Source organism: Phalacrocorax aristotelis, chromosome 1 (assembly GCF_949628215.1).
Source record: "Phalacrocorax aristotelis chromosome 1, bGulAri2.1, whole genome shotgun sequence".
NCBI lineage: Eukaryota > Metazoa > Chordata > Aves > Suliformes > Phalacrocoracidae > Phalacrocorax > Phalacrocorax aristotelis.
This window is the reverse complement of record NC_134276.1, coordinates 94,564,009-94,587,420: the sequence shown is the minus strand read 5'-3', so window position 1 is coordinate 94,587,420 and position 23,412 is coordinate 94,564,009. Positions and strand designations below refer to the sequence as shown.

Here is a 23,412-nt window from a genome sequence, read left to right as displayed (position 1 = left end):
ACACCCCTGCCCGCACGGTGAGGGTTAAACCTGGCTGGTACCAGTTCCTGCAGTGTGCAGTTTGTCTGTGTACAAGCACTGATGAACTATGGTCCCTCTCCAAATATCCCTGCAAACAAACAGTGGCAGTTCAAATGTTTGCTGAAAAACAAAGGAAAGGGATGCAAGCCTGGCTGAGTAGGATCATCTGTCTGCTTATGCACAAATACCTGAGGGGACCTTTCTCCATTGTTTTCTCAGCTAATTTCCAGCTATATACTTAACTGCTTACCTAATTGATCACTCACTGTCAGTGTCTGTGATAAAAAAAAGCTAGTAGTCTCCAGGGAGAAGTATGTTTCATTCTCGTGGGGAAAACTGAAGGTGACAATGTTGCAAAGCTGGGCGGGTGAGGGTGGGCCTTCACAGGAGAGTGGGGGAAGAGGTGGCTATACTTTCGTTAGACAAAGAGGTCACATTTTTAAAGGTCAGGTCTTTCATCTTTCATTTCCTAGGTACAATCCAACTGGTGCTTTGGAATGCATTGCTGCTTTAGCTGTAAATAAATAACTTAAATTTAGGATGGTTTATGAAGCAGCACAAAACAGTGTAGCTTATATGGTATCTCCTCTTTTGAGAGCCGTAAGAAGCAAATTTATACCAAGAGGTGTTGCCTTACAACTGGTGTCAGATTCTTTTAGAATCAGAGATTGGAAATGAACATCTTGGCAATGGTAAGACCTGCTTTGTGTTTGGAGAGCAGGAAGTTAAATGGCTAGCCTGCGCCAATTTTTCCTGCTTCAGCTGTGCAGCAGTGCTAAAAACAGACAAAATACACCAACAGCTTGCCTGCTTTTATGAATTCAGGTTGCCCTAGTTTATATGGCCATGTGTGCGCGTGAGTATGTGTGTGCAATTACTCTGGGTGAATGGAAAGAAGATCTCCGCCTAGAAAAACTGTAGGGTATTTTCGGGCTGTTAGAGGCTTAGAGGGATACTGGCAAAGGTTGGTTAATGCAGCTGCAAAAGAAAATGTGGCTCATACATCAGAGAAAAGGACTGTGATGCATTTGGAGTAGCCAGTTGTGCTTTATGAATAGGATCCACTGTGGGAGTGAGTAGTGCTGCTGGGCATGGAGGACAGCTGTATATAGGTGGTGTGGAAGAAGACCCACATGGCTAGGCTTGCCTTTGCCATATTAGGTGGGTGGCCCTTGGCATGGTATAACCTAATCAGCTCGGCGGCCTTCATTATAGAATTTACCAAAACGAATAATAAAGCAAACATAAACTGAAGTAAGCATGCTGCTTAGTTTATTTACAAAACTAATAAAAATGCAAAAAATACAGTAATCCAATTATGTTCTCAAGTAAGAATGAATCAATAGATTAATAGCTTCAAAGTGCTTCCGTACAAAATTAACACAATAAGCAATCAAATCAAATGATGAGGCTGTCACTCTCACTCTCAGTCCTTGTCACTAATGAAGTTGTGCTGAGAGAATCAGAGGAAGAGTTGTTTGCTTTCAAACCAAAAGCATCCAGCTTCCTACCCAAAACACTCATTTCTCTTGGCTGGGGATGAGCACACCGAATGTTTGATTTGGACTTAGACCCACACCAAGCAAGAATGACAGAGGTGAGTGATATTCCTTTCTCAGTGTAAGTTAATTCCAGCTATCCAGGTACAAACAGTAACTCTTCACATAACATTTCTTACAGTCTTGTGGCTGTTGCAGGGTGATGGGTGTCATTACCAATCCCCCTGCCCATGCACACAGTTTTTCGATAGCAGATCTACCAGCTTAACACAGGTGGGATCACTAAATACTGCTTGATGGCAGATTTTGGACAGCTCTTGACCTCATCAGAACTTCCTGACTAATGCGGGCTGACATTTATTTTTGTGAAACTGTGAAAGTTGTTTCTCCCAGAGCTGTACACAAACAGTCATTTGTAACTGGGGGAGGAGGGTGGCGGGAGGAAGAGAGAAAATAATTGGACTGAACTCACCCTGGCAGAAGAGCGATTCAGCAAGGAGCCGGCAGCTGTGCCTGCGAGCCGGGTGAGTGCCTGCTGGCCAGGGCTGGACCATGCCCAGGAGCCAGGCGAGGGCCTGCTGGCCCAGGCTGGACCATGCCAACTCCCTGGAGCAGAGCTACTCAGGCGCCACTTGATTTACTGCTGGTGACACAAATTAATGGGAGGCAATATGGGGGAAAAATAGGGAGGGATGGCGAATGTACTGCTTGACAATGTGCAGGAAAATACACTCTAGGAGAGGCTGTGCTTTCTGATGACTGTACTATTACCTTTCCAAAACAAAGCCGAACCCCAGTGTGTGCTGGGGATAAGAAAGGCTGCATTTATCCTGCATAAAGATATGCTAAGAGAAAAGTCTCTGGATATTTCAATCACTAAAATATCTCACTAGGAGAGTTCAAAGGCAGATACTAGCAGGCTTTATTAAAAGAAAGAGCTTTCAACCCATCAGAAAGCAACAATGTGCTGCCCAAGGAATATGAAGATATGCCACTATAATTTCACGGTGTGTTATTTTATTCCATAAGACAAACTATTACTTGCTTTCACAAATTTATAATGGTGACCACACAAATTACAGTTTGATGTCACATGCAGTCTCACAGCTTAGCTAGTAGGGGAGAGAAAAAGGTAATTGCAAAATGTACAATAACAATAAAACAGCAAAGCCAGGTCATTATGTCAGCAATTATTCCTCATGTGTGAATGCTTCCACTGTATCTAATTTTCAAAATGAAAATGTCTTTTAAAGAAAAATCCTTCCCAGAATTCTAATAAGGGCCAGAGGAAACGGATGATGAACCTCGTGGGGAGTTGGGTGAGCAGCATGAACGAGAGGTAGCAGGGAAGTTAGCCGAGATGTCACTTGTTGCTTCCTGACAGCTCCAGGAAGGGGATGCCAGTCAAAGATTGGGTCTGAAGAGAGTGGGCATCAGTCTGGCTGTCATTGCTCAGGAAGTAGCTGGAGCGTTGCAGTCTTTGGATATGCAGTAAACACACAATGCAAGAAAGCAGTTCAACATCATTCCTTTGAGCAGATCACTGTAAGCAACAACCAGAAATACCTAGCGGGTGGTGAGAGGAAAGCCTGTGTGGGTGGCAAGCAGGAGCATAGTGGTCTGCTTCCTTTCTGATATTTTTCTAAAAAATTGGGAGGACACTGAAGGCGACCTCTCTGGGGCAATGGCATTGACTTTACCTTTTAAGTGAGGATGAGTCAACAGGATATGGGCTGTGGGACAGGATAAAATGCTCTAGGGCATTCTGACTATTGCAGTAGGTGCTTGTTTAACATGGCGAGGAATACTGTTATTAAAATAAATATTTGTTGCTAAGATACCCTGTTAGTTCAATAGCTTTGAAATCTAGTTTGTGTCATTAGACTGGATGTGCAGATATTTTATAGATATGTCATTAAAGCCATTGCAGACAGACCTAGGAGGCAGGGAGGGAACTCCTCAAACACTAATAAGAAATAAAGCAGTTACTAGCAGCAGCTCTGACCTGGAGGGCAAAGCTATCCTTGGAAGAGAAGTAGCTTGCTGAGCGGGACCAAGCGAGAAGAGTGAGCAGGAAGCAGTGGTAAAAGAGGAGGGAGAAAAGCAGCAGGGTGGGCCACAAGGGAAGGCAGTGTGCTGCCTGATAAGTACCACTGTAGCTGCAGCACTGCTGACTTAGTCTGTGTTCATATCAGCCAGTGAGGAGAAGCAGCAGGAGGAGACCTTGAAGACCAAGGGGTGGTCTTCTGACACCAAGGAGCTGTCATCCTTGCTACATGAATTTAAGGGGTTTTACTCGAGTCTGGCTCTGGACTTGTCCCATGAGCTGAGGTCCAGTCAGTGGCTGGAGCACCACCGATGTACTCCCATGGTGTGTCTCCTGAGTTAGTTAGTTAGCATAAGACTACTTTTTAGGGGTCTAGCCCATGGTGTAGAAACATTCATTCCAGCCTTCCTAAAACAAATTCTCTGAACTATTAAGAGAGGGGAAGAGGTGTCCCTAGAATCTTCCAAGTACAAATTCAGCATCTCTGATGGAGCACGTCTCTCTCTCTCTCTCTCTCCATTGATAATTTAAGAAATGAGTAGGAAATGCTGGATGACTCATTCCACCAGAGGTACTGCTTTTCTGAGGAGGATCAGCAGCTTTTTAAAGAAAAGGCAGTGGCAGTAGCAGTAGCATGTCTTTTTCTTCATCTGCCTCTCCCTGCCATCTCACCATGTAATAAGACTAGGGGGTGGAAAATGTGCCTGGAGTGTGAGCAGCCTTGGCTCCAAGCTTTCCTCAGCCTAAGAAGAGCTATTTTTCTCTGAAATGAGAGTATGCCAACCCCAGCATGGAGGGGAGCCAGGGAGGGAGCATGAGGAACCCTGTCTCTCCGGTTGACAGGGGACCCCTCTACAATCATTAATGGGGCTGAGCTCCCAAGCCTCAAAGGACTTAGCAGGGAAGCTAGCAAAAGGGAGTCTGAGTCTCGTCTGGGAAGTAACAGAAGGTTCTGCTCCTTGCAATATGTCAGCATTAATGCAAGTGGTCACTGAGTAGGATCCAGGTTGTTTTGGGAGAAGACACTGACTGCCTTTTCTTGAAGGCTAGCTGGAGCCATTCTCCTCTTGCCTCTTCTGCTTCTGTCTCCATCGCCCTCACCTTCCATCTAGAGGGGGAATCAGGGTAAGCAGGGAGGTCCTTCATGTGTTTAGGTGTCTACCAGAACAGGTCTGAGGGGTGTACTGTACCCTGCCCACACATGCGGTCACCAGAAGCATGCCAGTCTGCAGACTTCCTTACCAGCAAGCACATGAAAGCTTGAAAAACATCACCCCCTCTCTTGCTAGAGACCGAGTCAAAAGGGAAAGCACCAGGGTTGGATCCTGGTTTCAGACACAGAAATCCTGGGGCAAGGCTGGCACACAAAGGAGATTTCCCACATATTCCCCCTTTTTATTGGGGTTTTAGCAGCTGATATGTAATTAACATTTATATTTCTCAATTCTGTTAATACCAGATGGTAACCCTGGCTGTAGCAGTTTAAGATGTTACTGCTTCCAGCTGCCCGCTCTGTCCCTCCATTCAAAGTTAAGACCTTGTAAGAGTCAGCAGAAGGGCACGTGCATCCATCTGTGTCTGCTCCCATTCACAATCCCACACATTAAGGCCTTCAGCTAATTCTGTGGACCATAATTTGGAGAAACCAAGGAATAGGTGACATTTTCTTCTCCTCACATTGCTAAGGGGGAGATAACCTTTGCAACTGGGAGTGAGAGACAGCTGGAGCTGGTCACATATTAAAGCAGTAGCTCAAGTTTCTCAAAGTTCATGTGTGGCAGTCAAGTTGTGCTGGTCCTAGGACTTTACTTATATAGGGATATAGGTACACCCATTTGAACAAAACAATTTGCGCTTGGGTGCGTAGCTGTATTACCATTTCTGCTCTTTATGCTCCTAAAGAAAGCAAAACTGTATTTTATGAGCAAACCAGACTATCCCAGCAAACATGAACTCTTGCCAGTATAGCTGGATCTGTACCAGAGGCTTCTGCTGATACAGCTAAGACAGTCAAGGATTATTTTTCTTCTCCCTCCTATCAACACACCAGGCTGGAAAATATCTGTTGTAGAGACTGGAATAAAAGCAATCACAATAGTTTGTCTTTTCTGCAGTGCTCCAATTTAAACAGGGTCGAACAGGCAGCATCCGTGGGTGCAGTTTTACTGCTGAGATTGATTTCAGTGCCCTGCAGAATTCGACTAGTTGTAATGTAATGTAGCGTGGCTGTAAAATTAGAAAGCCCAGTTATGGCTGGGCTCTGCCTGCACAGCTCTCAGCTTTGGTGGTTGGAGACACCAGCATGTTCATGTGAGAGCAGAAATCTGCCAGAGGTGCAGCCAGCCTCTGAAAACAAAATACTGGGAGCACACATGAAGAAAAGGAGCTCACAGTAACACCTAGCTGCTGTGCTGTCTGCTTGTGTATCCATTTTTTACTTACAGAGAAGCGATTCTGGAAGAGTATAAATATTGCCATAACAGTTCTGAGAATGATGTTGAAGGGCAAATGTGCGGGTTAGCAGGGATGGCTGGTGAAGCACTCATGTCACCTTTTTGCAGGATGATGAAGTTCTTCTATTATTACTAATCTATCCTAGGAAATGGAAGTCCTCCATCCTTTTCCTTGTCCCTGTTGTTTAATGCTGAGAGTGATGAACCATACGGTGTCCTCTACAGTCTTCAGACCAAGAACCTGTGGACAAATTACTAAATTCATTAAGCCAAGCAGGTAACATCTTGATCTTACTGACTTCAGTGGGGCATGGATTTTACTTTATGTGCACAAACTTGCCTGTGTGTATAAAGTCCTTTCATACTGTGTTCTTCTGTTGCGTAATAGTTACATTATTTCCCAGTATTAATCTATTTAACCTAGATTTTTTAAAATAGTTTTAATGTAGAGTTAATTGATTCCAGTTCTGCCCTGAGTTTCTGGTAACTGAGCCATACTTCTTTTGCTGAAGGGTGATGTGTGGGGATGTTATTATATGAACCTGGGACAAGGAGACAAAGAACCCAACGTGTTATTGCCTGCCACTCCTGCAGCCATTTAAAGCAGCCAGCAGTATGTGGTAATGCTCCCTCCTCCTCCACTGGCGATAGTCTGTGCTCACCTTTCAGTGCTGTGAAGAACACCCATTTTGCTGACCGGTAGCAGATGAGGTCCACGGATACCCACTTTCTCATCTTGCCTCTCTTAATAACTCCGCAGTAGCATTGGGCATTTCACTTATTGTCCCTCCCCTTTTTCTCATATTTATAAACCAAGGACAATATTTATACACTTTTTCAGGTGTTATGATGACTATTAATTACTGTTCATGCACTGCTCTGGAAATTAATGTATTGTGAAAGTTTTAAGTGTAATTTAATTCTTGAATATTCAGAATTACTTGGCTCTACAGGCTATTTTTAGCTCTTGTTTCTTAGTCTGTACAGAAAATATACCTATTTCTTTCAGTGTGCAGAAGACTGTGTTAACAGCCAAAGGTATATATGCCTTGAAGTTGGCTGCTACAGAAATAGGAGACTCTCTAGATGCCTAGAAACCAAAGAAATATTTGCACCATCTTCTATACCCACTAGTGCACCTTCTTTCTTCCCTGTCACCTCCCTTCCTTCCTTAGCATTGCGTGGTGTGGTTTTCCCACCAGTTGCTACATTAAACCTACCTGGAGGTTCTGTCCATCTGGAAACAGTTTGGTCTTAAGATTAACCTGCTAATTTGTTCATATCTTTCCAAGTTTTAGACTAAGGAAAATAAATCATGTTTTTTTAATGATTTATGACTGAAAAAATCATTAAGGGTTTGGCTGAACTCGATATGCGTGGCTCAGATAAAGAATTTCTATGTCATCAGATATGAGTCAGTCATGGTTCGGCTGAATGGAGGTTGCTTGGTCTCTGGCTGTCTTCACTGACTCATGACATGGATCGTGTGTGTGTGGTGTGTGTGTGTGCACTGGTGGAAACAAGCAGAGAGCTGCAATTCACCCATTTTGTGCTGACCTGCCCCCTCAGGAACATTAACAAAAAGCAGTGCCTGTGCTGAGGGGACTGTGGGGACCATGGGGACCACTGCTCAGAAACCTGTATTTGCTCATTGAGTAGACTATTGTCATTATTATGCCTCTTCTGTCTGATGTACGCTGGGTTGTTTTCACGCTCTAGAGAAGAGTGACTCTTGCTCTGTGGAGGACTGAGATGGACCTCCTTCCCTGTGTCTACAGCAGTCAGGGAGAACAAGGTCCTAATATCTGTAGCAAGCTAAAAAAAAAAAAGAAATCATACTCCAAAAGCCATAGTGAGGATTTAAGGAAATGGATGAGAGTTGCATGCTCAGCTGCTCATCTTTATGACCAGATAGGATCAATGTTCAGACACAAAAGGTTATAATAAGATTCTCTATAGGCTATTTCTCTCTACAGACAGTTTTGGTGAGTCTACAGAGACTAACTCAAGAAATGCCCTTCATTTCTCAAATTCTAGAATCTGTGCATTGCCAGTAATTCGGTTCAGGGACTACCAGATAAAATCTAAAAGATTCAGTGACCATCCTTTGCTACACAAATAGCACAGCTGCTGCAAATGAACCTAGGGAAAAGGAGACCAGTATGTTCATACTGGAGTGGAGAGAGGACCAGGAGACTTTTCAGACCGTCTCCTAACTTAACTGTTGCACTCAAGATCACCCTGCCTCATGTGAGGCATGATTCAGGATGCTATAAAGCCTTCATTGCCACAGGCAGCATCTTTTTCCAAAGGAGCAGTAGGAAGAAAACACAAATGTAGTAAGTTATGAAGCAATACAGAGCCATCAACCAGTTCTTCTGGCCTAGTCCCTGAAGAGGAGGCCAGAGAGGTAGACCAAGATAAATGGCCATCACTCTGACCTTGCCTTGATTCATGTACGAAGCCAAAAGTTAAGTTATTTTTGGGGAAAAAAAATGGGATCTGTACAATATTTTTTGTCCCAGAAAAGCCAAAATACTGGGAAAGGGGTTTCTTCTCTCCACTGAGGGGTGGCTCTGAGCAGGCTGAGAATGGCGAGTCTGGGGAGAGGAAAAGCCTGTAACAGGTGGGTGATACTGGTCTGAAATACTCCATATTTGGCTTTTTCTGGGCAAGGTTAGTGGATTCGCTGAGGCCTTCCTGGATACAAAGGGACATTGAAATGGAGCCTCTGGGAAGAGATGTGAGCTCTCTCCTGTGCTAAAGGGCATTAAGACTCAAACAGGACTCGACTGAGTGGGAGGTAAATTCTGGTGTAACAACCACAGGGTATGGGTGTGCATGTGCAACCTTGCGCTGGAGCAGATTGGACTCAGCAGCAAGGACAGCACTGACTGTACTGGTGGTGGAGTCAAACGTTGGTTTGTGTGTGCGTGTATAGGCATGGTCATGTGTTGCATAAAACTTAAGTGGTTGCACCGAAAATGAATGTGTCTGAAGAAGGATCGTTGCATATTAAGGGTGAGGAACGGAGGTCAGCAAGCAAGGCTTCCACTAATGGAGCAGCAAGTGAAAGAGGCCTCAGCTGCAGAAAGGGGCAACCCTACATGCAAGGAAAGATGGTGCTTAGAAACTAATTGAGACAGCTGTGAATGGGAGCCCAAAACCTGCTGTATAATACTGCATATTCAAATATATTACCATGGATGAGAGGCACGAGACCCTCATATTGTTTGAATAGTGACAGATTAGGAGTAAAAATGTGGAGAACTGATGGCAGACAGCATGGCTCTGTGCTTGTAAGGAGAAATGCATGTAAAGGATAGGAACCAAATAGGATACAGAAACAGCTGTATACGGTACCCAGTAGCTACAGAAAAGAAAAGATACTTTGAAAAAGCAAAGCTCACATCATGCTAGGAGGATAAAACTGAGCAAAAGGGTTTTCCGCTGGAAAAGGAAGAGATAACCTGTTCAGAAGAGGGTGTCTTCGGTGACAACTTGTTTTTTTCTTGGTATGACAGTTACTGTGTTGAGTCTTGGGGTATGAATAGTGCTACAGTAACACAAATAATTAAATGTGTCTGAATAATTAAGCACATCTGAACAGAGAGGAAGGAGTACCAGAGACTGAAAAATGGGAAATTGTCATTCTGCAGAGGAAAGGGGTTGAGTAACAGTCAGAACGACTCTTTGTATATTCTCAGCATGTCTATGCAGCAGCTACAGCAGTAATTTAGTAATCAGTTTGAGTCAGGGTGCACTTGAGCTGTTACAAAATACATGGCTTGATTTGGTTCCATACCACAGCTCTTCTGCTATCGCTGTTATGGTTTTCCATTTGTATATAATAGTCTGCCTGACTGTATTTTAATAGCACGCTATGGGCAGCTCTGTGCTCTGCCCAAAACACAATATTTAAACAAAGAACTGTGGATTTTTAAATCACTCATATTTTATGACTAAGATTATTGAATTTCATACAGCACTCCAATAATTTTCTTCAGGGGTCACAGTGGCCTTTTGCTAATAGGCAGTATAACATGTTGCTCCATTATAACGTGGCCTCATCTTCCAAAGTTTGAAACTTGGCAGCTGAGAAGTAGAAATGGAGACAGCATCAGGGACTTTCCCAGAGACTTCCTGAGGAGTCAGACATGAATTAATTACAACGTGGGAGAAATGTGTGGTGGCTATTGCTTCAGGATACAAACCAGAAAAATACCCATCAGGAAAGCTGGTGTGATCTCAGATGAGACTATATAAAAATATGAACTAGGACATTTGGACATTGGCTGAGCCAGGAGGAAGAACTCACAGGAGCAGTCAATGCAAGCACAGATGTCAATCCTCATCCCAGTGCCTGAGCGGGCTCATTCACTATTTGACCTCAGGCCCAGCTTGAGTTCAGCATCATGCAGAGACAGATTCATGCATTGTTCCAGCCAGGGCACACTGTTCAGCCCACCTCCCAAACACCTTGGAATTGTTTTCCAGCCCTGAGTGTGTAGAGGCTAAACGTGAAGAAAAATAAAGCTATTTGTACCTGATGTGCTGAAGGAGCTTGGAGGACGTGCCCTCTGGCTCAGGCTGCTCTGCCACCGCTGCAGCAGAACCATGAGTTTGTTCTAGCTCCCGCACAGCCTGCTGACACAAATGCCCAGCAACAAGGGTACAAAAAACTATTATTAGTACCTCTTAAACACCGCAGTTTGGAAGCAGCATAGGAAAACACAAAAACTCTGATTGCAGGAAGTTTGTGTAAAGTCCTAGCACTCCAGGAGAAATCTAAACCCATGTACTAACATTCCCATTCTGAATGAGTCGCAGAGGCTTTCAGCTGCTGTGGTGACATGTGGCCGAGTATGCCATTAATAGAGAGGGCATGACATCTCACTGAAGTCACACCTCCAGACTGAACATAACTAGGTGAGCGTGTCATCTACAGTAGAACAGGATACAAGCATGACTGTGTATCAGGATATGTTTCTGGATGACACAGTCATGGAAATGACCACCTGTCAGCTGTGCATATTTTGGGAACATGGCACAAGGTCTTCATCAGCTGGGAATACATGTGACAGAACATCAAACTGTGCAGTGTTGTAGACAGCGTGCCTCTAGCATGACTGAGAAGGGCTCTCCATACACCAAACCGGTACACTTCTAATTCAGCACAGGGCCACATTTGTATCAATAAGGTGATGCCTCATTTAAATTAATATTTAACCAATTTTTTAGTTCTTGGTAAACTTGAACTTCTGTTTTACGTAGATGTGGTTATATTTTTGCTAGAGAGCAATTGTCCCTTCTATCCTCCTTGGGCTTTCCATTTTGTACTGATAATCCCAAAGCAAAACCTCATTAATGTCTTCTGAAAATAGCTCACAGAGTTGCGGTTTCCGTCAGAGCATCTGATTTTACATTCCAGACTTGGTGAACATCACAGAAGCCAATGCAGGGGCTTGGCACAGCAGTACTCACAAGTTCCAAGATGATTTGCCTGTCAGGCACCTATTTAAATGGCATCGTGTCTGTGATAAGCAACTGTGTCCTCATTATCCTCTCTTAAAAGCCTACACCATTTACTGATTACTTCAAGAGGAGCGGATAAGGGCCCTGCCATTTTACATTGCTTAATGCTTTCCATTACAAAAGACCATCGTGACATTTCATAAGAAACTTTCATATATTCAGTCTTTCGCGGCGGGGCTGGGTTTTCAGCAGCAGCAAAGCCTTTTGTCTGGAAAAGTAGAATTCTTGTTAGGTTTTGGCTGATTAATTATGAAAAAATATATTGTCCCCAAAAAATCACCCTTACTTTTCATCTTTGGGAAAAACTTCCTTCCTTGCCAGGATCAGCTTTCTGAGGATGGGCTGTGGCTGTAGCAAACCTGGTCATCTCACTCTTCTCAGGATGCCCCAGTAGCTTTGCTGAAGCAATCAGTCATGAGAAAAGAAACAGGAATGGGGCCTTCCCTCTCCCTGTACAATCATGCATTTTTCTCAGCTCAGTACACAGCAGCAGAGTACCTTCTCTTCTGGGGCACCATGTTAAATAGCAGTGTTCCCACTAGTCCCTTCAGCTCCTCACTCCCCACCCGTGCCACGGAGACCCCCTGTCTCCAGAACGTAAGTAAGGAGCAGGCTGAGCACAGCAGTCCTGAATATGTCTGTTCCCCAGCTTGGAGGGGACACTCAGGACTCAGTTCAGCGGTCCAAACATACCTGTCTTGTGCTATTTCACATGTCCTCCTCTCTCCTGCAAATTTCTCTGGGGCTGAAGGAAAAGCAGGAGACCCACAGTCTTCTGGAGTGGTGGCTGGAGAGCAAACAGTGTTCCCTAGAGTGTTTAATACAACACAAGAAGTCTGCAATTAGAGAACAGATTCAAACCCTCCGATTCATCTCCACTTTCAGACACTTGAATATAGTTGTCTGCAGTATGGGTACCTGCAGGTGGAGTAGGTGTTTCAGCTCCTACTACTGTCACTGAAGAGCCAGTTAGTACCATTCAGCAGAATCTGGAGAGCTGTGAATGCACCAGACGTCCCCATTTTAAGGAAGCCCTGTAGATCCCATTGACTGCAGTGACAGGATAGGTAAGTGGCTCATGTGTAGACAGCTATTCTAGCAACACCTGAACTTAGATGTCTGTGTCTGGAGCCGAGTCCCATCCTCTACATCCATGCTGGGGGTTCAAGTCCTTCTCACAATGGCAGCAAGTTGCTATAGTTATGTATAATCTGTTCATTATCATTTTCCACTATATGAAAAAAAATGGGAAATTATATTAAATAAAAACCCAAAACATGCAAAAACTTTATGTTAAGAAACAAGATTCAAGTTGCGAAGTCAGACACTTGAAAAGTGCAGTATGTAGTTACCTCTGCAACACCTAATTCAGTCATCTTGTGAATATATTGCAATTTTCTAGACTTTATAGCATTACAATTTTTTCATATCGACCTTTCTCTTCATTTTCCATTTCAAATTATTTCCTTCCAATGTTTAATGATACATTATTAATATAAATATAGCAATACAAATATATTACAAATATCTCTATACGAAAGCTATATTTATTTAAGCTGCATAGTCAAGCACTTTAAAGTTAGGAAATGCCAGATGTACACATTGCAAGCACAGCGAGATACATTCACTATCCCAGAAATCTTATGAATCAAATTAACACAAGATGAACCATCTGCAATGGAGATAGGATGGGAAGACAAAAATAATAGTGACCAGGACAAGTTACATAAACTAGGTATGAGCACTAAAAGAAAATGAGTGATTGCTTAATTTTCTTCTAAGTGGTTTCAGGAGACCTCTTGGCCCTGGTGCTGTTGATATTCCTGGAATAATATTGTCCATATCCCTCGATCTTCTGAAATAACATCATCAGAAACAGCGTGCCTGTGGGGACTCAGACATGCCTTCCTCAAATACCTGTTGACAGGAACATTCCTGGTGTTATTAAGTGGGAGTTCTTCTAGCAACAGTGCTGCAAGAAAAAAAAAGGACATTTCATGTTACAGAACATGACTCTGGGCTCCAGTGTAAGGGTAGGCCACACTGACCCCTCCACCCCAAAAAGCCAGTGCCTTGCAGTGCAGATCCAAGCCATGAGTGGCCTCACATCATTGCAAGCTAGCACATGCTCAGATTAACCTTCTTCACAATTACTTCATTTTGAGTGTTATTTTCAGGGGCAAATCTCTGAGCATGGGTATGTGCACATGATAATGAATATTGTATGCAGAATTGTGATCCCAGTCTTTTGGTCTTTGTGTGTAAGTACCTCTTACTGTCGCTGGTGACAGAGGATGACTTGACACTACCTTGGACTCCACAAGGGATCACAGAATCACAGACTGGTAGGGGTTGGAAGGGACCTCTGGAGATCATCTCGTCCCACCCCCCTGCTTGAGCAGGCACACCTAGAGCAGGGGGCACAGGAACATGTGCAGGTGGATTTTGAATATTTCCAGAGAAGGAGACTCCACAGCCTCCCTGGGCAGCCTGTGCCACTGCTCTGGCACCCTCACAGGAAAGAAGATTTTCCTCATATTTAGGTGGAACTTCCTGTGCTCCAACTTGTGCCCATTGCCCCTTGTCCTGTCGTTGGGCACCAATAAAAAGAGTCTGGCCCCATCCCCTTGATGCCCACCCTTCAGATATTTATAAGCATCCCCCCCATCTTCTCTTCTCCAGGCAAGACAAAACCCAGGTTTCTCAGCCTTTCCTCATAAGACACATGCTCCAGTCCCTTGGTCATCTTCATAGCTCTCTGCTGGACTCTCTCCAGTAATTCCCTGACTTTCTTAAACTGGGCAGATCAGAACTGGATGCAGCACTCCGCATGCGGTCTCACCAGGGCAGAGTAGCGGGGGAGGATAACCTCCCTCACCCTGCTGGCCACACTCCTTTTAATGCAGCCCAGGATACCACTGGCCTTCTTGGCCACAAGGGCACATTGCTGGCTCATGGTCAACTTGCCATCCACCAGCACTCCCAGGCCCTTCTCAACAGAGCTGCTTTCCAGCAGGTCAGCCCCCAACCTGTACCAGTGCATGTTGAATGAACGTTTGTCCTCTGGACTATATATATTTCAATAGCTAATCATCTTTTCCAAGCATTTCCATTTTGCTGTCAGTACTGTACATGTTTTTATTTTGCTACTGATGATGATAATGGTTCAGACTATGTTGCATTTTACGGGAGCAAACTGTCTGCAGCATAATGAAGACCATTCTGGCTCAGCAAACGATGGACAGCTTTCCATCCAGGTACAGCTTTCACCCAGCAGAGTAATTTATTAAAATATGAAGTAGATACTAATGATGCTCTTAAAGGCAGCAAAAGCACATTTTATTTTATTCACTGTGGGCTTTTTCATTAATTTTATCTGGAAACAATGAAAAGGTATACAAACATGCACACACAAAATTACTCTCCACATAATCACAGTTTCACTGCAGGGACAATGGCCTTGGTATGGAACTCACCTTGACTAAAGCAGATAAATGATTTCTATACCTTGGGAAGGCTTCCTTGCTTTCTACCCAGGTGCAGGACCTTACACTTGCTTTTGCTGAATTTCATGAGGTTCCCCTCAGCCCAGCTCTCCAGACTGTCCAGGCCTTGCCGGATGGCAGCACAGCCTTCTGGTGTATCAGACACTCCTCCCAGTTCTGTATCACCAGTGAACTTGCTGGGGGTACACTCTGTCCCTTCATCTAGGTAATTGATGAATATGTTGAACGGGACTGGACACAGAAAGGACCCCTGGGCAACACCGCTAATTACAGGCCTCCAACCAGACTCTGCGCCATTGATCACAACCCTCTGAGCTCTGCCATTCAGCCAGTTCTCAATCCACCTCGCTGTCCACTCATCTAACGCACACTTCCTAAGCCTACCTGTGAGGATGTTATGGGAGACAGTGTCGAATGCCTTGCTGAAGTTGAGGTAAACAACACCCACTTCTCTCCCCTCATCTACCCAGACAGTCATGCCATCATGGAAGGCTATCAGGTTGGTCAAGCATGATCTCCCCTTGGTGAATCCATGTTGACTACTTCTGATAACCTTCTTTTCCTCTGCATGCCTGGAGATGACCTCCAGGATGAACTGCTCCATCACCTTTCCAGGGATGGAGGTGAGGCTGACTGGCCTATAGTTTCTCGGGCCCTCCTTCTTGCCTTTTTTGAAAACTAGTGTGACACTAGTTACCCTCTAGGCCTTGGGCACCTCTCCTGCCCTTCATGATCTTCCAAATATGATGGAGAGTGGCTTGGCAACAGCATCTGCCATCTCCCTTAGCACTCGCGGGTGCATCCCATTGGGACCCATAGATCTGTGAGGATGCAGTTTGCCTAAATGATCTCTGACCCAATCCTCCTCAACCAAGGGGAAGTCTTCCTTTCTCCAGATTTCCTCTCTCACCTCTGGGGGCTGGGATGCCTGAGGGACAGCCTTACCAGTAAAGACTGAAGCAAAGGCAGCATTCAGTAAATCTGCCTTGTCTGCATCCTGCCTCACCAGAGCACCCACCTCGGTCAGCAGCAGGCCTACAGTTTCCCCAGTCTTTCTTTTACTACTGCTGTATTTGAAGAAACCGTTCTTTCCAGATTTAGTTCCATGTGGGCCTTGGCCTTCCTTACTGCATCTCTGCATACCCTGACATCGTTTCTATATTTGTCCTAAGTGGCCAGTCCTTTTTCCACATACTGCAAACCTCCTTCTTCCATTTGAGTTTTTCTAGAAGCTCTTTGCTCACCCATGCAGCTCTCCTGGCTCCATTGCTTGACCTTTTCCTCACAGGGATACACTGATCTTGAGCTTGGAGGAAGGGGTACTTGAATATTGACTAGCTCTCTTGGACTTCCCTGCCTTCTAGAGCCCTAAGCCCATGGGATTCCTCCAAGCAGGTCTCTGAAGAGGCCAGAGTTAGCTCTGCTGAACTCCAGGGTTGTAATCCTACTTGTCGCCCTGTTTCTACCTTGCAGGATCCTGAACTCCACCATCTCATGGCCACTACAGCCAAGGCTACCCTCATCCTCGACGCTCTGCAGGAACCTCCTGGATCGTATGCACCTCGCCGTGTTGCTTTTCCAGCAAATATCAGGGTGGTTGAAGTTCCACGTGAGAATCAGGGCCTGTGTTTGTGAGGCTACTTCCAGCTGTTTGTAGAAGGCCTCATCAACTTCCTCTTCCTGATCAGGTGGCCTGTAACAAACACCCACAACAGAGTCACCCATATTTGCCTGTCCCTTAATTTTTACCCGTAAGCTCTCAATTCATTCTTCCTCCACTTCAAGGCAGAGATCAATACATTCCAGTTGCTCCCTCATAGAAAGAGCAATTCCCCCACCTCACCTTGCTGGCCTGTCTTTCCTAAAAAGCCTGTAGCCATCCATGACTGCATTCCAGTCATGCGAGCTATCCCACCATGTCTCTGTGATTGCAATCAGATCATGGCCCTGCAACCGCACACAGACCTCTGATTGCTCCTTTTTATTCCCCATGCTGTGTGCGTTGGTGTACAGGCATTTCAGAGCGGTAATTGAGCATGCAGGTTTCCCTGGAGGGGTGCATGAGGGTCCACTATACCCATACACACCCCTGAGGTGGTTGGTCTTCTGACTGCTATCTCATGAGACAGTTAAGTCACCATTGTCGCTGCTCTAGTTGGCCTGGTTTATTCCCCCATTGGATGTGATGGCATAGCGTTGCCACTTTGGCCCTCTCCCCGAGTCCTTCAGTTTAAAGCCTGCCTCACCAAGTTGGCCAGCCAACTGTACTCTTGACAAGTTGTGGCACCCTCTCAGCAATGTCTCGGATCATAGCTCCCTGAAGGGAGTAAACCTCTTGTGACTCTGTCAGGTTAGCAGGTGGGCAGCTCAGTGCCTTTTAACAGAAAGTCACCCACTATGAGCACTCACCTCTTCTTTTTACAGTACCCACTCTGTGCTGCTGCTACAGCTGCACCTTGCAGTCCTTGTTCATGAGTGTCTACAGCTGTTAAAACTTCATATCTGTTGTTGGTAGTGATGCTGCAGGGTGGAGACTGAAGCAAAGCCCTGCTTTGCAGTTCACCAGGGTCCAAGGTGCCCCATTCTCAGTGGTGTCAGTTACAAGAGCGTGGTTCTGAAACTACCTATCCATCTCTGCCTTGGTTCCACTAATACTGTGCAGACTTTTAACTGTTTCCTGCAACTCAACACCTGATGCAACAGATCATCAACCCATGCACACCTTGTGCAGGTATATATATTTATATATATATATATATACAAGTATATATATATATACTTGTGCAGGTATATATTTATATTTTCAACAGAAGGGTCTGGGCACTCGCTGCAAGCTATTACCTGTACTAAAGCCTCCTTCCTTACTAGTTCCATATGGGTGGCATCAGACATCTCTGGGGCTTTCTTGGTAGGAACACTGGTTTTAGCTCTGAGGCGAGTGCCCACCATTTTGGCAGAGACCTAGAGCACTTCCCTGGGCTGTGGACCTATGAGCAGGGTGCAGCACCCTTCCTGTGCGCCCTTCCACACAAACTCACATGCAAACTGCTGTGCTATGCCCTGGCTGACGTGCCATGCCCTGTTTGCCTGCCCTGTTCACAGTGCTCCTGCGACACTGAGGACAGAGAAAAGAAGATATAAAATAGGATTAGGTTCTCAATTCATTCTCCTTACCAGTTGTTCCACCAGAACATTACCTCTCATACAACTCCTGATCTCTTTGTGATGTCTATGTTTTTATGCTCATGCACAAACCTCTTGACAACAGGAGTGTAAAAACAAGCAGTAATACAATTTCCTCTCCCTCTTGCTAGACTGGATGAAGGCCACTCTTTTGCCTAAAATGCATCTTTCTCCAGCAGGCTCTGTAGAGCATCCTAAGCTGTTTTGTGGTACAGGTTTCTACTGGTGGAGTAGTAGACTATTGGGAATGCTGGGGAAGTCTTTCAAAAAACTGTCTGAATTACTGTTTCATATATCCATCTACTCATTTCAGTTTCAGGTCCAAGTCTTTACTGTGGGACCTAGGGGTATTTCACAAATTCTGCATTTGTGTGCGCCTTATACCCACTTCCAGACCTGGGGATGACTTGGCTATGTGCCAGCCTCCTGCCCCCACACCCCAAATGCCTGCATGGGCTAGCCAGAGAGGACAGTGACATGCTTTTCTAACAGAAAGAAGAGGAAAGCAGGTCTGCAGGGCTCACCACAGTGCCGGCGTGGCCTATGCTACCTTAGCAGTACCCAGTCACGAGCACTTCATACTCCACTGCAATCTGTTCTCAGTTTCTGGTGCAGCAGATGATTCATAACACAGGGGAGAAGAATAACTAGATATAAGCAGCAACTCTCACCATGCTTCTATTAATCACCTCGGAGTACTACTGTCCCACCACATTCCTCCCACTAGCTGATACCCCTCCAGAGTGCTCATGTCCCATATGCCTGTGCAGCAAAGGGTGGTTAAACACATGCAAAGCTGTGCCCGTGCGCATTTGCAGTTCTCCCAATAGCCAGCTATTCTTCCTTTGTTCCTCCTGGAATCTCAGCAATCCACTCCCCACCCACACGCCTGCCATCTGCTTTGGGCTTTTTGGTGCTGTCGCTGTACCCATGTGAGAACAACTGCACACAGCTCATCCTCAGAAACATGTCAAATGTTGCTTTCCTTCCAGTCTAGAAGGAGGAACTGTGGGAAGGATATGGAGATCTCCCCTTTCCTGGTTTCTGAGAGTTTTGAAAAATATCTTTCCTGTAATGATCACAACAAAGAAATGATCTGGCTTCCAAAATGCTCCTCTTCTTCCCTCCTACACATGCTTCAAAACACACCCCTTACCCTGATCTTTCTTTGGAGAATGCAGTCTATTGTTAGTACTCTTTGCTATTGTTGGTATGGACTGTTATAGTGTTTCCTAAGTTTCCTTGTTCCAGTAGGTGGGAAAAACACATGACTTCTCTGACCTTTTGAACTGCTTGCTTTTCTTAGCTAATGGTGTAAGTCAATGTGCAATATGTAAAAAGGGTTGAAGACTATACATGTGTGTTGGTTTGTGAAAGTGGGATCAAGTGGGTGAGAAAAAGAAATGGTATGAATAAATCTTGAGGCTGTTTCCTTTATGTAGTCCACCCTGTTTCTTGGCCTCCACAAGAGCAGGCTGGTCCGCACTTACCCTACACAGTGCCATTAGCACTAGAAGGTTCTCTGGAAACTTTAATTATGTTAATGACGTCAACCCAAGCTACCAAATGGATAGCTCATTTCTGCAACTGGGTGATTTTTTTCTCTAATTTAATCCACGCTACTTTTAAAACCATCCCTAATGTAAATCTTGACTGGTCTAAACAATACTATTTGTTCTCAAAATGTCATTAGTTTAATGTGGGAATTTTCTGTGTTTGGCACAAAAGTGGTGAAAGATATGTTCTCACTGCAGGTGTGGTGCAGGTGGAGCTCACCTATGGTACTTTACAGCAGTCACTAGGAAACTGCATATTTCCACATAGCAAAAGGCTACATAGCTGTCACTACCAAAACAAAATGGGGCAGGGGGGAAAGGAAGAAATAGCTTCTTTTTAAACATGCCTAATAATTCAACCTGCTAAAACGGCTTTTGAAAAAATCTCGGAACAATTCCTTTCCTCCTGAGGCTAAGTTAGAGGAATTGCTAAGAGAATTAGTCTGAAAGTTCAGAACTGAAATCACAAATTTAATAGAATATCTCCTGGAAACTTCACAATGGAAATATTGTCCCCAAGAGTCTTAATAACTTATTTGCCATTGTTTTCTATCAAGGCCAAAGAAAAGGGGGGAAAAAAAAAAAGGGGGGGGGGGAGAACAGAAGGCTAAACGCTTTTGTACAATGCAATGTTGTGATTTCTCTCCCAGCTGCCAACAAAAGCAACGCTTTGAATTTTGGCTGATAATTCAACTGGGAGAATTTCAAAGCGGTTTACAGATTAGCAGAGCAACTACTGTAATGTGAACAGTATCAGAGACTAAGCAAAACAACAGAAGAGGAAAATGCAAGATCTCCATAAGAAAACACTGTGCATCTCACTGGTAATCAGTTAAGTCCCTTAAGTACAACAGCCTGCCCCCTACCTTTGCAGCCAACACACCCAAGAAACACAGGCTTCAGGAAAGTCAAACAAGATGTGAATTGGGCAGATCATTTATATCCCATCTTTTCTAGTGATGCTTGGCAGTGGAGCTTTCTGTGAACTCTGAACTTGCATTGCAAAGCATCAAATCGTTTTGTTATCCTTTTGTGATGCCTCCTTATTATACATTTGTGATGCCTCATGTGTATTTTGAGACCTGCTTTCTGTGTGTATTCATTTATGCCTGTATTTTTTGCTTACGTCATCCTCATCTTTGATCATCTCTATCTCCAGCCCAAATCCATCTCTATCTTTACCTCCAAAACAAGATCACCATTGGATGATATGGATCATATCCCCATGGCTCCCTGGCCAAAAGTCTTCAGATGCGACAGTGTGTGAGAAATTCTTTTGTATAGAGATGCTCTATCCTGCATGGGAGGTATGGAGGGAGGAAAAATAATACAAAACATTTTCTCTTTTGTAATCTGTTGATCATCTTTAAGATAAGAGATTTTCTTCCCCCTTTAGTTAAGTTGGCAAATGTCCAGAAAAGAAGATGCACTTATCATAAACCTGGAGATGCTAGAAACATGAGGGACTTAGTGGTCCCTAAGACTATCTCTTGAGGCAGTGTTCCTAAAAATCCATTATTCTTTCCAGGTCTTTGTCACAGCTAGTGAATCTTCCACTCTCTCTTAAAGAAAGCTCAGTAATATTTCCTTTACTTTCCTTTCTAGAGGTAAAACAGGCAATAGGAGACCCAGCCTGTTTTTAGCTCATGCCTAATATGGGAAAAATCAGAAGGCTCCAGAGATTTCACCAGAGCAGTTTTCTCTCAGCTTTAATCAGTAAGAATGAGAAAAGAAGATATGGCTTTGCCATAGCCTGCTGGGTCCATCGTTTTTCTTTGTTAGCAAACTAAAATATCTGTGTTCATAGCACAAGAATGCAGCCAACAAACCCGAGACATATCATATATTTCACGGGTTTAGCAACCCATAAAAGTTGAGAGTAGCATCTGATTTATCTCAGCAAATGGCTCCAGCTGTTCTCAGGAACATATTTTTTTAATCAAAGGAGGTGTTCCCTAAATTAAGTCTCAGTTTGAATCTCCTTGCCCAGGGAGATATTTACAGAGCTATTTGTAAACTATTATCTACTTCATAAAAACATTTTGAATGCTTTGTTAATGCAGTGTGATGGGACTTTCCTGTAATCACTGTTTCTTCCCAAAGGGAACTAACATGGTGATCAGTAATTGCTGGATTATCAAACAGTGCACAAGCTCATTTTCTGGCCTAAGCAAGTTATTAGAGTTTCATAAATGCTCAGCCATATACATTATACTACTATACTAGCCTATTACTAAAGACACCACTGAGGAGAGGACAAATGACCCATAAAGGGACAGAATAACATTTACATTCCTGAATGATGTGGTGTTTTACTTGCTTGCTGTGCATTATGTTGTTTCTTTCAGATGTGAATGCAATGGATGCCTGGCCCCCATGTCCCACAACATATTAATAAGGGGATTATGGCAAGTGATGATGTTATGCGAATCCTTGAAGTTCATCTTTGCCTGGTTTTAAATAGTGAATTCAACCTTTACTCATCTGCAACCATCCAGCATGGCTGTTTTACTGTCCCTCCCTGCTCACTCTCCCACCAGCTTTGCTTTTTGTCCCTGAAGCCTAAATCCTGATATGACACAGAGGTTAAAAATCTCCAGGCTGATCTCCATCGGAAGAAAAGTCTACTGGTCTTCACAGGCTTCCATAAATCACTAGATGACCTTCTTTCTTCCAGAAAGGAAATCGAAGGAGGAGCATGACAAATACATATTTTTGACTGGTTAATATCGAATTTTAACTACTAGGTGAATGTATTGGAAAGACAAGACAGACGTCTTTAAAGGGATTTTTTTTCCCAGTGGAAAATGATGGTTTGACAAAACTGAAATTTTTTACTGGTACATATGGCTTTCATTAAAATATTTGCAGAAGGTGTTGAAATATTCTGTTCTTACCTTTTTGCTACAGCTTTTATGTTGCACTGCTGTTTTACATAAATGCAAAATGAAGTCTAATGGAGTTAAGTCCAAAGGAAACAATTAGTACTTAATGTTTTAACATTTCCCTCCATGAAAAAAATCCATGGCAGTCACTTTTATTTATGATTCAGAATGAAACCAAATTTTGAGTTTCCAGAGGATGAAATGTCTGGTTTCTGACTACCCCTCCATTTGGTGTAGTTGAGAGATGAAGAGCAATGCTGATAATGCCACAGAAACAGGACTGAAGAAGCACAGTACACAACATGGCCTGAGGTCTCTGCTCTGTACCACAGCATCCAAGGGCCACAAAATCTCTATCCAGCAACGTTCCTGGAAAACTCATTTTTAACCCACTGTAGTTGCCTTTTCTTTTCTAATTTATTGTGTTTTTTTTTTTTTTTTTCTTTTTCTCTTCCAGGGTCTTTTTTCATAGTCTTAGCTTGCTTTCTCTTTTCTCTGTCTTAAATGCACTGGTAAGTGTAATGCTCTCCGTTGGTGGTCCATATGTAGGTTAGAGAACAAGGAGGAATGCTTTGCCCTTGCCTAGAGGTGGGTGAACTGCCTAAAATTTCTTCACAGGAGACATATTCAAATCCCTGCAGGAAGGTGGAAACATGGATGATATAAGACTAACCTATTTCATGGTTTATAACTTTTATCAGTATGTAAATTAAATCAGCGAGTGGCT

General features: G+C 44.0%; 1 long non-coding RNA gene across 1 annotated transcript; it reads left to right on the top strand.

Moving 5' to 3' along the window:
* Positions 1–1,565: 1,565 nt before the first annotated feature.
* Positions 1,566–22,631, top strand: LOC142059348 (uncharacterized). The gene is made up of 3 exons (XR_012661295.1): positions 1,566–1,618; positions 6,167–6,297; positions 22,149–22,631. It is a non-coding gene; the product is annotated as an uncharacterized LOC142059348 (long non-coding RNA).
* The last annotated feature ends 781 nt before the right edge of the window (positions 22,632–23,412 follow it).